Raw genomic sequence first — 11066 nt, 5'->3', positions numbered from 1 at the left:
CTTTCCAACCCACTCTCCCTCTACCCTCCCAGTATCACCACTCACAACACTGGACCTGAAGGGATCATCCGCCCCGGATTCCCTATGTTTCCAGTTCCTATCTGCACCAGTGTACATCCTCTGGTCTAGCCAGACCTGCAAGGTAGAAACCACTCTCCCTCTACCCTCCCAGTATCACCACTCACACCACTGGTCCTGTAGGGATCATCCGCCCTGGATTCCCTGTGTTTCCAAACTGGAAAATAAAAAGGTAATGAAAAGGCCAAGAAAATTGGACCAAGGATTTTCCCCATGACAACAATGCACCTGCTCATTCTTTGAAGGTAGCAAGACTGTCCCACATGCATTTCATTGGTAAACCTCACCCCATTCATCCCAACAGCTTTGATCTTGTCCTTCTAGACTTCCTCCCCTGCTCCCCAACTCCAAGAATATGTAAAAAGGACATGATTGGAGTCTCTTGAGAATGAATCGATTGGCCCTTGTGATGGGGGTCACACATTGAAGGAGGCAGAGTTCTTCAGGGGAGGGTTCCAAACCAAAATCACTTGATTTCTACTCACAATAATAACCTACAGGACAGGGTAAAGCTGGCTCTTTGCCTTCCTGACATGGTAATTCTTTACAGGAGTAGAAAGTCTCATCTTTCTCCCAGGAAGCGATGGGTGGTTTGGAACTACCGATCTAGTAGTTAGCAGGCCAAGGCGTAACCCCAGGGCTCCTTCAGGGAAAGTTAGAGAGATGGAAATACCTCCTTTAGAAATATGTAGACCTAAATGGAGGAGATAGTAATAAACAATAGCTTCTTCACATTCTGATTTTTTTATTTGATAAAGGTTTCTATGATTCCTTATAGGAGCCCAGCTGGTGTCGTGGTCATGGGTTAGGCTGCGATCCTCAAGGATTCTCCCTGCGGGAGGAAGATGAGGCTTTCTAGTCTGTACAAGACTTGCAGTCTTAGAACAGTTCTTGGAACAGGGACAGTTCTACCCTGTCCTATAGGGTCTCGTGGAGTCGCCTAGACTTCATGGCAGTGTCATTGAGATGATTCTGTAGCAGTACTTTTCGAATCACCCTTGTATATGCGAGTTGATATATGCATGTGTATTATTTTTAACTGTAAATGATAGCATTTGATACTGCTTTCTGTATTTGCCTTTGTACACTTATCAGTATATCTCGGAGATATTTCCCTAGCAGTGCAAAGGGCTGCTGCCTTACAAAGCTCCACACAAGTCCATCATATGACTGTACTGTTTACAGTTGTACCCTGTACAATCACTGGGCATCTACACCATTCCTAACCTTTTCCTGCCATTACCCCTGCGTACTAGGTTTGTAGGGTGAACTTCCAAGAGCTGAATGGCTGGTTCCAAGGGCAGGTGCGTTTCAAAACTGGGTGGCGATTGCCAAATTGTCTTTTACAGAGTCACCCCAGCAAATGGGTATTTTATAATACTCCAAAACAATTTCTAAGGGGGTAATTCTTTACTTTCCTTAAGGACTTGTACAGTTTCAGGGCACAATCCAACCGCATAACTGATTTTTAATGCTATTATTATAAACAACCTCCATGTGGGATTATAAAGAGACTTTTCCCCAGCTTTGTCTCCCCCAAAGACATGCCGAACATTAGAGGCTATTTGTCAGCATATGGTGGGAGGTCAGATGCTTAGAGATATCCTCCCAGAAGGCAGTCAGTTGCCAGACTACTGACTGGTCCCACCACCGGTAGGGCCTGTTCCCTGATGTTAGCTACAATGGGTTACTTCTCCCTAAAGGTTTGTGACCATTAGCCTGGTCCCTGTAGGTGGGGTTAACACCCTCCTAATAATGGTTTCTTTGGAGGCCAGAGAACAGGTCAAACCGGCTCAGTGACCAAAGTTAGGCTGCCATACTGAATCTAGGATCAGGCCCTTCTTGTCACAAGTATACCCCAATCCCTCCTCTTCCTATTGCGTGTGTATCCCTAGATTGTCCCCCTCTCATTGCTGTATAACCTATAGTGCAACACCTTCCTGTAATGTATGCCTTTACCTGTAATTAGGGGGCTTGCATATGCCCCCCCCCAAAGGTATAAAGGCCTGGGTTAGCAATAAAGAGCTCTCTCGGGGGCTCCCCTCTTGGCCTCTCCCCTCGCCCCCCTGTTCCCTTTCCCCTTGTCCTCCTTCCAGAAGCGGGGCTGAGGTGAGCATGCTACCGTGAAATGTGTCTGACTCCATTATTTCAATCTCTCTTCTATCTCTCATGCTCTCGATGACTTTATTATACTCCTTATATATCTCAACCGTACAGTTGTGCCTATCCAACCTGTGATTAGTTGTGTTGGGGGGGGCTGACCTTTCCCCCACACCTCCACTCTTAGATGAGGTGTTAGCAAGAAGGGTACATCACATATGCTTCTTCTTGTGTTTTGGTGGCCATTAAATTACCTGCATGGTAACCACTCTGTGGTTTAGCAAGGCTTTTAACAACAGGCCGAAGCTCTATCTATCTACATATATCCAAACCTTGTTCTTAATAAACCTAAAGGATAATATTTCTTTGGTCGACTGGCGTTTCTGGAGTTTAGAAAGTGAAAATGAACAGAAACCCAGATGCAAGATAACCATCAGGCCACTTCTTTAGACTTTGAAGATAACCATCAGGCCACTTCTTTAGACTTGACTGCAGCCCCAACAGCCACATTGTGAGAAGTAAATTCATTCTTTAAAAATCCTTGTAGGGGGAGGGTAAAGGGAGAATGGGTAGGGAAGAGGGAACCGATTACATGGAACTGTGTGTGACCTCCTCCCTGGGGGACAGACAACCAAAAAGTGGATGAAGGGAGACGTCGGACAGGGCAAGATATGACAAAATACCCATTTATAAACTATCAAGGGCTCATGCGGGAGGGGGGAGCGGGGAGGGAGAGGAAAAATGAGGACCTAATGTTGGGGGTTTAAATGGAGAGAAAATGTTTTGAGAAACGATGTACAAATGCGCTTTACACAATTGATGTGTGTATGGATTGGGATAACAGTTGTATGAGCCCCTAATAAAATGTTAAAAAAAAAAAATCCTTGTAGGGTAGGAACTCTTTGTAATCTCTGACAATTGCACAGGTAGCGTCACCTGGAAGTATAAAATCGGTGTCCAAAAGGCACAATAAAGAACAAGCAAAATCTCTAAGGCAAAACTTTCATTTTTTTGTTTGAAAGGTTGCACTATTTTCTCTTTAAATGCTCCCCCTCCCACATCTAAATTTGCAGTTTTAGCCAAAATGATAAGCCAGCTAGAAATGTCCTTTTCTGAATTTCAATAGGTTTTCTTTTGACCCAGTTTGAGCAAATTCTTGCTGAATAGTACATGAACTGAAGAGAGGCAAATTTATTTGACATCTTTAGCGGGTATGTAAAATAAAGTGTGGGCTGTAAAGCCTCATAAAACTGGGGGATTCCCTATGCAGAGAATGAGATCAGCAATTAAGACTTGGATGAGCGGCGCCTTGCAATGTATAAAAGGATGCACAAAAGAGAATTCTCCCCTCTCGTGAGTTGAGTACTACTGCCTTCTGTTCGAGGTATGGCTCTTCTGCCCCTCCTTTCCGAGCGACAGTGAGGTCTGCGGTCGGTGGCGTGTCTATAAATAGAAGGTGAAGTGTTCGAATACCCAGTGGGTGCGTCATAGCGTCCCTCCCCCGAGCTGAGAGCGCAAGGCGGCTGCGGGAGCCTCCGCGCGGCACCGGGGCGCGGGCTGGCAGGGAAGTGGGTGCCCCTGCGCCAGCCCGGTGTCAAAGCCCGACCCTCAGGTTGCAAGAGCCCATCTCTGGCACCCGGCTGGGTGCTTACAGGCGGGACGCAAAGTGCCGAGGTTCCCCGACCCCCGGGCACGCGCGCGCGCGGCCCCGGAGCGCCGTCGTAGCCCTCTTCCTCCATCCCATCCCTCCTCCCTGCCAGAGGAAGGGAGAACAATGCCCCCGAGCGCGCCGGGCAGCGGACACCGGGGCCCGCCCACACTGCGAGTGGCGTGGCCAGGGAGTGGCCTCCGCGCGCGCACCCCGCGTCCCGGGTCTCCCCGGCGGGCCGCAGGGCTCGGCCCGGGCCCGGCTGGTACCGGAGCTGGCCACTCGCCAGGGGTGCACAGTAAGATGCCACGTGGCTCGTGTCCATTCACGGCCAGAGAGAATTTCCTCTGGTCCAGAGAGAACATAAACCGTGGGTCAAAATACACAGCGATAGCTTGCCTTTGGGTGGTTGGGTTTTTCGGTTTTTTGTTTTTATTTCGGATTTGAATTTCTAAAGTCACTTTTGGAATTTCCACCGTCGGTCATTTTGTAAACAAATTATTCTGGGGTTTCCCCACCCTGTTTCCCCTCTTCCTGACTCCCCATCTGTCTCTCTGCCTCCCTCTCCCTCTCGGTCCCCCACAAAAATTCAGTTTCCTCTCCGGCAAGTTTTGGGGGGAGAGTGGAGGAAGCATCGTGCATACTTTCTCTTTGGGGTGCTTGTGTCCTTTTTCAGTGCCGCTTTTAGATCTCTTAATTTGTTCCCTTCAATTCCTTCTCGCCCGCATTTCTTTCACAGGTAACCACATCTGCCTGTTGGTTTTCTTCCCCCTGTCATAAGATCTGTCTCCTTTAGGGACCCCAGGGTTTCTGGGAAAAACCAAGAGGATTTCAGATCATCTATCTCTTGGATAGTAGTTCCACTTTCAGGGGGTCTAGGTTGGTCAGGATTTTATATTTATCTGTAGGTCAAACCATCTTAGCCAAAGACATAACTCTGTTTGCTTGCAGGAAGAGCCAGGAGGAAGTTTTTCCAAATTAGATCCCTGAATCAGATTTCCCAAACCCTATTATAAAGCAAAATTTTGATCATAGGATACTTAAAAGTCAGGACAGTGGCATCTTTCACTCACTCATGAAGTGCCCTCTCCTCAGACATTTTTTGCACTTGTCCCTGGCCGTAGAATTGCCCTAGTGGTGTAGTGTTTACTGGACCTGCAAGATCAGTGGTTTGAAACCACCAGCCAGTCCTAGGAAAAAAGACGGGCTTCCTATTCCTGTAAAGTTAGTCTCAGAAATTTGCAGGGCAGTGTGAATGATCTATCGCACAGATCAGAAGTGCATAGTCTAGATGCCCTAGAGGAAAGAACTTTGTGTCTAAAATATTAGGAATATAAGTGAGAATGGGTTTGTGTGGCTCGGCTCTGAGGTAGGAGAGGGGGTGAGACCATCATTAGGAATTTCCAGGACATGGTTTACTTTGTGGGGACTCGGTCAGCGTGTTTGTATAAAGGGGCGTCAAAAAGTTCCAGCAAAAATGGAATAAAACTATAATGGGATTTTTCCATGTACTTTTTGAAGTCCCCATATGTGTGCGTGCATGTGTGCATGCATATGCGTGCATGGAGAGAAATTTATTTCAGTGAAATGGCTCATGAAACCGTAGGGGCTGCATGGGAGAAGCACACCAGTCTGTGTGATCATGAGGTGTTGATGGGATCAGGTTTGAGACATCAAAGACCCAGAACAAAAATCATATCAATGTGAAGGGGGGGAGCACAGAGTGGAGACCCAAAGCTTATCTGTAGACAGTTGTATATCCCCTTAACAGAAGGGTCACAAGGAAGAGACGAGCCAATCAGGGTGCAGTATAGCACTGATGAAACAAATAACTCTCCTCTAGCTCTTTAATGCTTCCTCCCCTTCACTATCATGACCCCAATTCGACTTTACAAATCTAGCTAGACCAGAGCATGGACACAAGTACAGATAAGAGCTGGAAACACAGGGAATGAAGGACAGATAAACCCCTCAGGACCAATAATGAGAATAGATATACCAGGAGGGTGGAGAAGGTGGAGGAACAAAGGGGGAACTGATCACAGTCATCTACATATAACCCCCTCCCAAGGGGACAGACGATAGAAAAGTGGGTGAAGGGAGACAGCGGTTGGTGTAAGACATGAAAAATACATAAATTATCAAGGGTTCACGAAGGAGGGAGGGGGAAATGAGCTGATACCAAGAACATGTTTTGAAAATTATGATGGCAACATATGTACAAATGTGCTTGACACAATTGATGGATGGATGAATTGTGATAAGAGCCCCCAATAAAATGACTTAAAAAAGAAAAAGAAATTGTAGGGGCTGTCAAGTCCCAAATCCATAGGAAGGTTGGAAATTTCTGCTGGCTTATTAGGTCGTGGGGGGCTGGCAAATCCAAAACTTTTAACATCAGGCTGTAGGACAAGGCTTCTCGGAACTAGAGGAAGTAGAGGAGATGGTATGAGAGTGTGGGAGTGTCAGAACATCCGTTCTTATTCTGAAGGTAGGCCATACCCCCAAGGTAACTCCCCTTACATGGTTGATTGGTTGATCATATCAGAACACATCATGGACAAATAGGACAAAACAGCAACCAGCCCCTTGTTTGCCAAACCGCTGAGAATAGCCTTAGCCCAGCCAAGTCAATACATAGTGCCAACCACACTTCTCTGCAGGTGCAACCAGATGGAAATGAACATGGCGCAGCCAGAATAGGCAAAACAACAACCCCCAAAGCGTACTTTCAGAGGAGAAAAGTCACCAGATTCAAGAGCAAAGGGAGGAGAATCTGGTAGGTTGTCTTAGTCATCCCCAGTTGGGGATAGAGCAGGAACACCCTTCCATCCTCCGCTACTCCCCCCTGCCCTTCTCAATTACCAAATTACCAAATGAGAAGCAAGCTAAGCAATCCTGGTCTCATAAACCACCCTCTAACTCAAACTCACTGTCGTTGAGTTGAATCCAACGACAGGACCTTACAGGACCAGGGTTGGACTTCCCCTGTGGATTTCTGAGACTATACATCGGAATAGGAGTAGACAACCTTATCTTTCTCCTTTGGAACTGCTGGTGGTTTTGAACTGCTGACCTTGCTGTTAGCTGCCCAGCGCATAACCATAACATCACCAAGGCACTTCATATAAATCACCCTAACACCCTTCCAAAAATTGTAAAGATCCGGGGGCCCCAAAAGGCCAAATCCCCAAGCCGCCAGGTTAAGACAGTTAACAATGTTGTTAGCTGCCATCAAGTCAGTTCCGACTCATGACAGTCTCATGTACAACAGACGAATATCATGCCCTGTCTTGCACCATCTTCAAAATTGTTGGTAAGTTTGGGGCTGTTGTCATGTTTGACTTCTCCCTCCCCACCACACCAACTTTCAGCCAAAGGAGAGAGAGGCCTATCCAGTGAATGATAGCAGCAGGAAGGAATGCATTCCTTGGAATATTCAACCCTAGGAGGCCCAAAGGGCAGCATTTGACCAAAGCTCAGAAAGCAGGAAGGGAAGGCAGGAAATAAGGATGAATGGAAGCAGGGGACCTACGTGGGAAATAGGAAGATGCTATGACACTGTGAACCATGTTATGAGATGGAACGTGTACAAAGTGTTGAATGACAAATTGATGTATTCTGAAAACTCACAATAGAGACCTTTTAAAAGAGAGTGTTACAGTGTTTATGGGCAAGGTCTCTGGAGCCAGCTTGCTTGGATCAAATTCTGTTTCTATCCTTTAACTTCTCTGGGGCCTGGTTTTTCTGATCTGCAAAATGGGTGTGACAATAATACTCATGCCACCCCCATCTGTCTGTCTTTTGCCATTTCAGTGCGTGAATGTATATAAAGCACTTGTATACTCACCGGCACCTTGTAAGTTCTCCTTCAGTGTAGTTCTTATAAATCATCCAACTTCACATGGGGCAAACCTGCTGGAACCTACAGGGGAGAAGGGTAAGAGGATAAATCCCTATCAGGTGTACATTCCTACAAAATGAGAAAAAAGAGAAAAACAAGCCAACCCAGACAACAGAAAGCCTGGTGGGATTGGGGTTCCAGGATGAGACTGGGTGGGAGCAGAAGCCTCGCACCAGACCTGCTGTTTCTCCTCACCCCTGCCTTTCCTGTGGGCACAGAGCTGGAGGGGTTCTCAGCAAGAGCAGCAGCGCAGTGCCGGGGAGCACACCAAGTCTGAGACTAGGAGCCAGAGGAGTTGGGTTGAAGTACGATGTGTACCCCTGAGTCAGTCATTTAGCTGCTCTGCTGCTGAAGTCACACACCTGTCAAATCAGAGTGCCTTTTAGTCAGGACTGCATCTGCCCCATCATCCCCTTGTTCTTACAGAGCTGTTTCCTTCCAGCTCACTCAAACTGGACCAATCAGAATCCTTCCTTGGGATTTGTTTTTTTTTTTTTGGCTTAACTGATGCTAGGGAAAAAGAGTGAAGCTCAGAATCACGTGGCAGCCCTGTTTCCACGCTATGAAGGCTCAGAATCTAACGTGCAGCAAACAGCAGAGGCAGCTCATTCTGGGGGAATTGGGGTCATCATTCCAGGTGTCTCTAGGTCCTGGACTACCCTGCAGTGAAGAAGGACAATCAGGCGCCCTTCCATGTGATTTCCTTTTTTTGCCTAAGTTGGTTCAAGTTTTTTTTTCAGTTATCGTTAACCCCAGTGTAGACTAGTCTATTTTTAAGATCTGCTTAATTCTAAATTCCTATGTTTTTGAGAAGAAAAAGAAAGAGGAAGAAGAACAAGAGGCGGAAGCCGGAGAGGGGGAGGGGAGGAGAAGAGAAGGGGAAGTGGAAAAAAGAGAGTGGTGTTCAAAGACTGCTTCTTCAGGAATGGGATCGCTGGGTGGAATAATCAAAGATTACAAACAAAACCACATACCCTCATTGAACTCACTTGAAAGTGTAAAACTAGGCCAAGAATCTTTTGGTGAACCGTGAGGAAATCAGCCTTAACCTTATAAAAACGGATTTCAAAACTGTTGACGTGGTGACCTGGTTTGAAATGGCATCCATGTTTTCCTCTGTGCCCACCATAACGCGGGAGGGAAATGAGTAACTTGGATGAAGACCGATGATGTAGAAAGGCTGGGTCACGATCTGGGATTTTGGTCTGAATTTTCTCGGTTGACTCTCCACCCTACCTTTTGGCAATAAATGAGTGAGATATTTTCCTTCCTTCAGTGTAAAGAGATAACATCAATGGCTATCAATATCCCTTCCTTCTGGTTTCTCCTCTAATCCGCCCATCTCTCTGGTCGGCTGTGAGCTCAAACGGACTCGATGGTACCAACAATACAACTTCTGTGCATTATTGAAACGACTTGAACTTGTGTTGTTAGGTGCCCTCGAGTCAGTTCTGCCTCATCGTTATGAATAACAGGAGAAAATGTCCGATTCTGCACCATCGTCTTGTGCTGTGTTTGGGCCCATTACCGCCACGGTCTTAATTCATCTTATTTAGAATCTTTTTTCACGGTCCCTCTATTTTACCAAGCATGCTGTCCTTCCCCAGAGAATGCTCCCTCCTGACAGCATGATCAGAGTGCTCATGAGACAGTCTGGCCATCTTCTCTTCTTGGGAGCATTCTGTCTGTACTTCTTTCAACACCGATTTGTTCTTTCTTCCGGCAGTTAGTATATTTAATTTCTGCCATTGCCAAAATTCAGAGGCATTAATCCTTCGTCTGCTGCCCTTACTCATTGCCCAGCTTTTGCATGCATGTGAAGTGATTTAAAATCTCATGGCATGGTGCACTTTTGTCCTCAAAATGAGATATATTTTTTATACTCTTTTTACATCAGATTTGCTGACTGTAATAGGCTGTTTCATTTCTTGACTGCTCCTCATGACCTTTGATGTTGGTTTCAAGTAAAATGAAATACATGACTTCAATCTTTTCTCCCATTGATTGTTTAGGTTGCTTATTGGTCCAGTTGTGAGGATTTTTTATTCTTTATATTGAAGTGTAATCCATATGGTAATCTTTGATCGTTATCAGTAAATATTTAAAGTCTTCATTTGCTGTAGTCAAGGTGGGTCATCTACATATCAAAGGTTGTTAATGAGTCTTCCTCCAATTCTAATACCATTTTTTTCATATAGTTCCACCCTCATATTATTTGCATAGCATACATATTGAATAAGTATGGTCAAAAGCTACAAGAAAAGCATAACTTTTCTTATTTTAAACCTACCAACATTCCCTTGGTCTGTTTGAACATCTTCCTCTAAGTGCACTGTGTAAGTTCAACGTGAACACAACTAAGTGTTATGGAATTCTCGATTCTTCTCAACATATCCATAGTTTTGTTTTTACCCACATAGTTGAATGCCTTTGAATAGTCAATAGAATCCAGGGAAACATCTCCCTCATGTTTTTTGCTTTCCAACTGGTGCCAGCAATGATTTTCCTCGATCCACATCTCTAAATCTGGCTTGAATTTCTGGCAACTCTCAGTTGATGTACTGCTGCAACTGGTTTTTAAGTATCTTCAGCAAAATTTTACTTGTGTGTGATATTGATGATATTATTTTATAATTTCTTCATTCCATTGGATGGCTTTTCGATGGAATAGGAATAAATAAGGATCTCTTCCACAGAGAATTATGATATCTTATTTTTTGCTATTGTTATTCTAATCTGTTTCTTAGCAAAGCAACCCTTTCTTAAAAAAAAATTTTTTTTTTCCTTAAAAATTTTTAACTGGAGCTTGCTTAGTTGAAGTTAGCTGTTGTGAGTTTCACAGGTTCTCTAAACCCACATTTTAAAAACCGATGATCTTGAAAGATGGAAAATCATAGTGTGAAGATGGGGCGGGGGGCCCGAGCTGACAGAAACTAATGTTGTTATATGTCTTTGGTCCATTCTGACTCATGGTGATCCTATGAGTCCAAGTAGGGTAGTCTTGTAGGGTTTCCCAGGCTGGATCTGTAAAAGCAGACCATCAGATCTTTTCCACGGGGGAGAGACTGGTGTATTTAAGCCCCCACCCTTTCAGTTACCAGCCTCCTTCTCTTTTGACTCCACACTTTCCTGTGATTTTCCATTGCGTGAGGTCATCAACTAAGATCTAGGCTTAGAGAATCGGTGAGTCTTGAAACAACTACCTTTTTTTAAATAGCTATTTCTGTTTATTTCTTAATTTTATCCATGAGTAATTTTTAAAATCATTTTATTAGGGGCTCATCCAACTCTTATCACAACCCATACACACATCAATTGTGTAAAGCACATTTGTAC

This window comes from Echinops telfairi, unplaced genomic scaffold, assembly GCF_000313985.2.
Source record: "Echinops telfairi isolate 266 unplaced genomic scaffold, ASM31398v2 ScPeMD7_2573;HRSCAF=3158, whole genome shotgun sequence".
Taxonomy (NCBI): Eukaryota; Metazoa; Chordata; class Mammalia; order Afrosoricida; family Tenrecidae; genus Echinops; species Echinops telfairi.
This window is presented reverse-complemented; position numbering follows the sequence as displayed.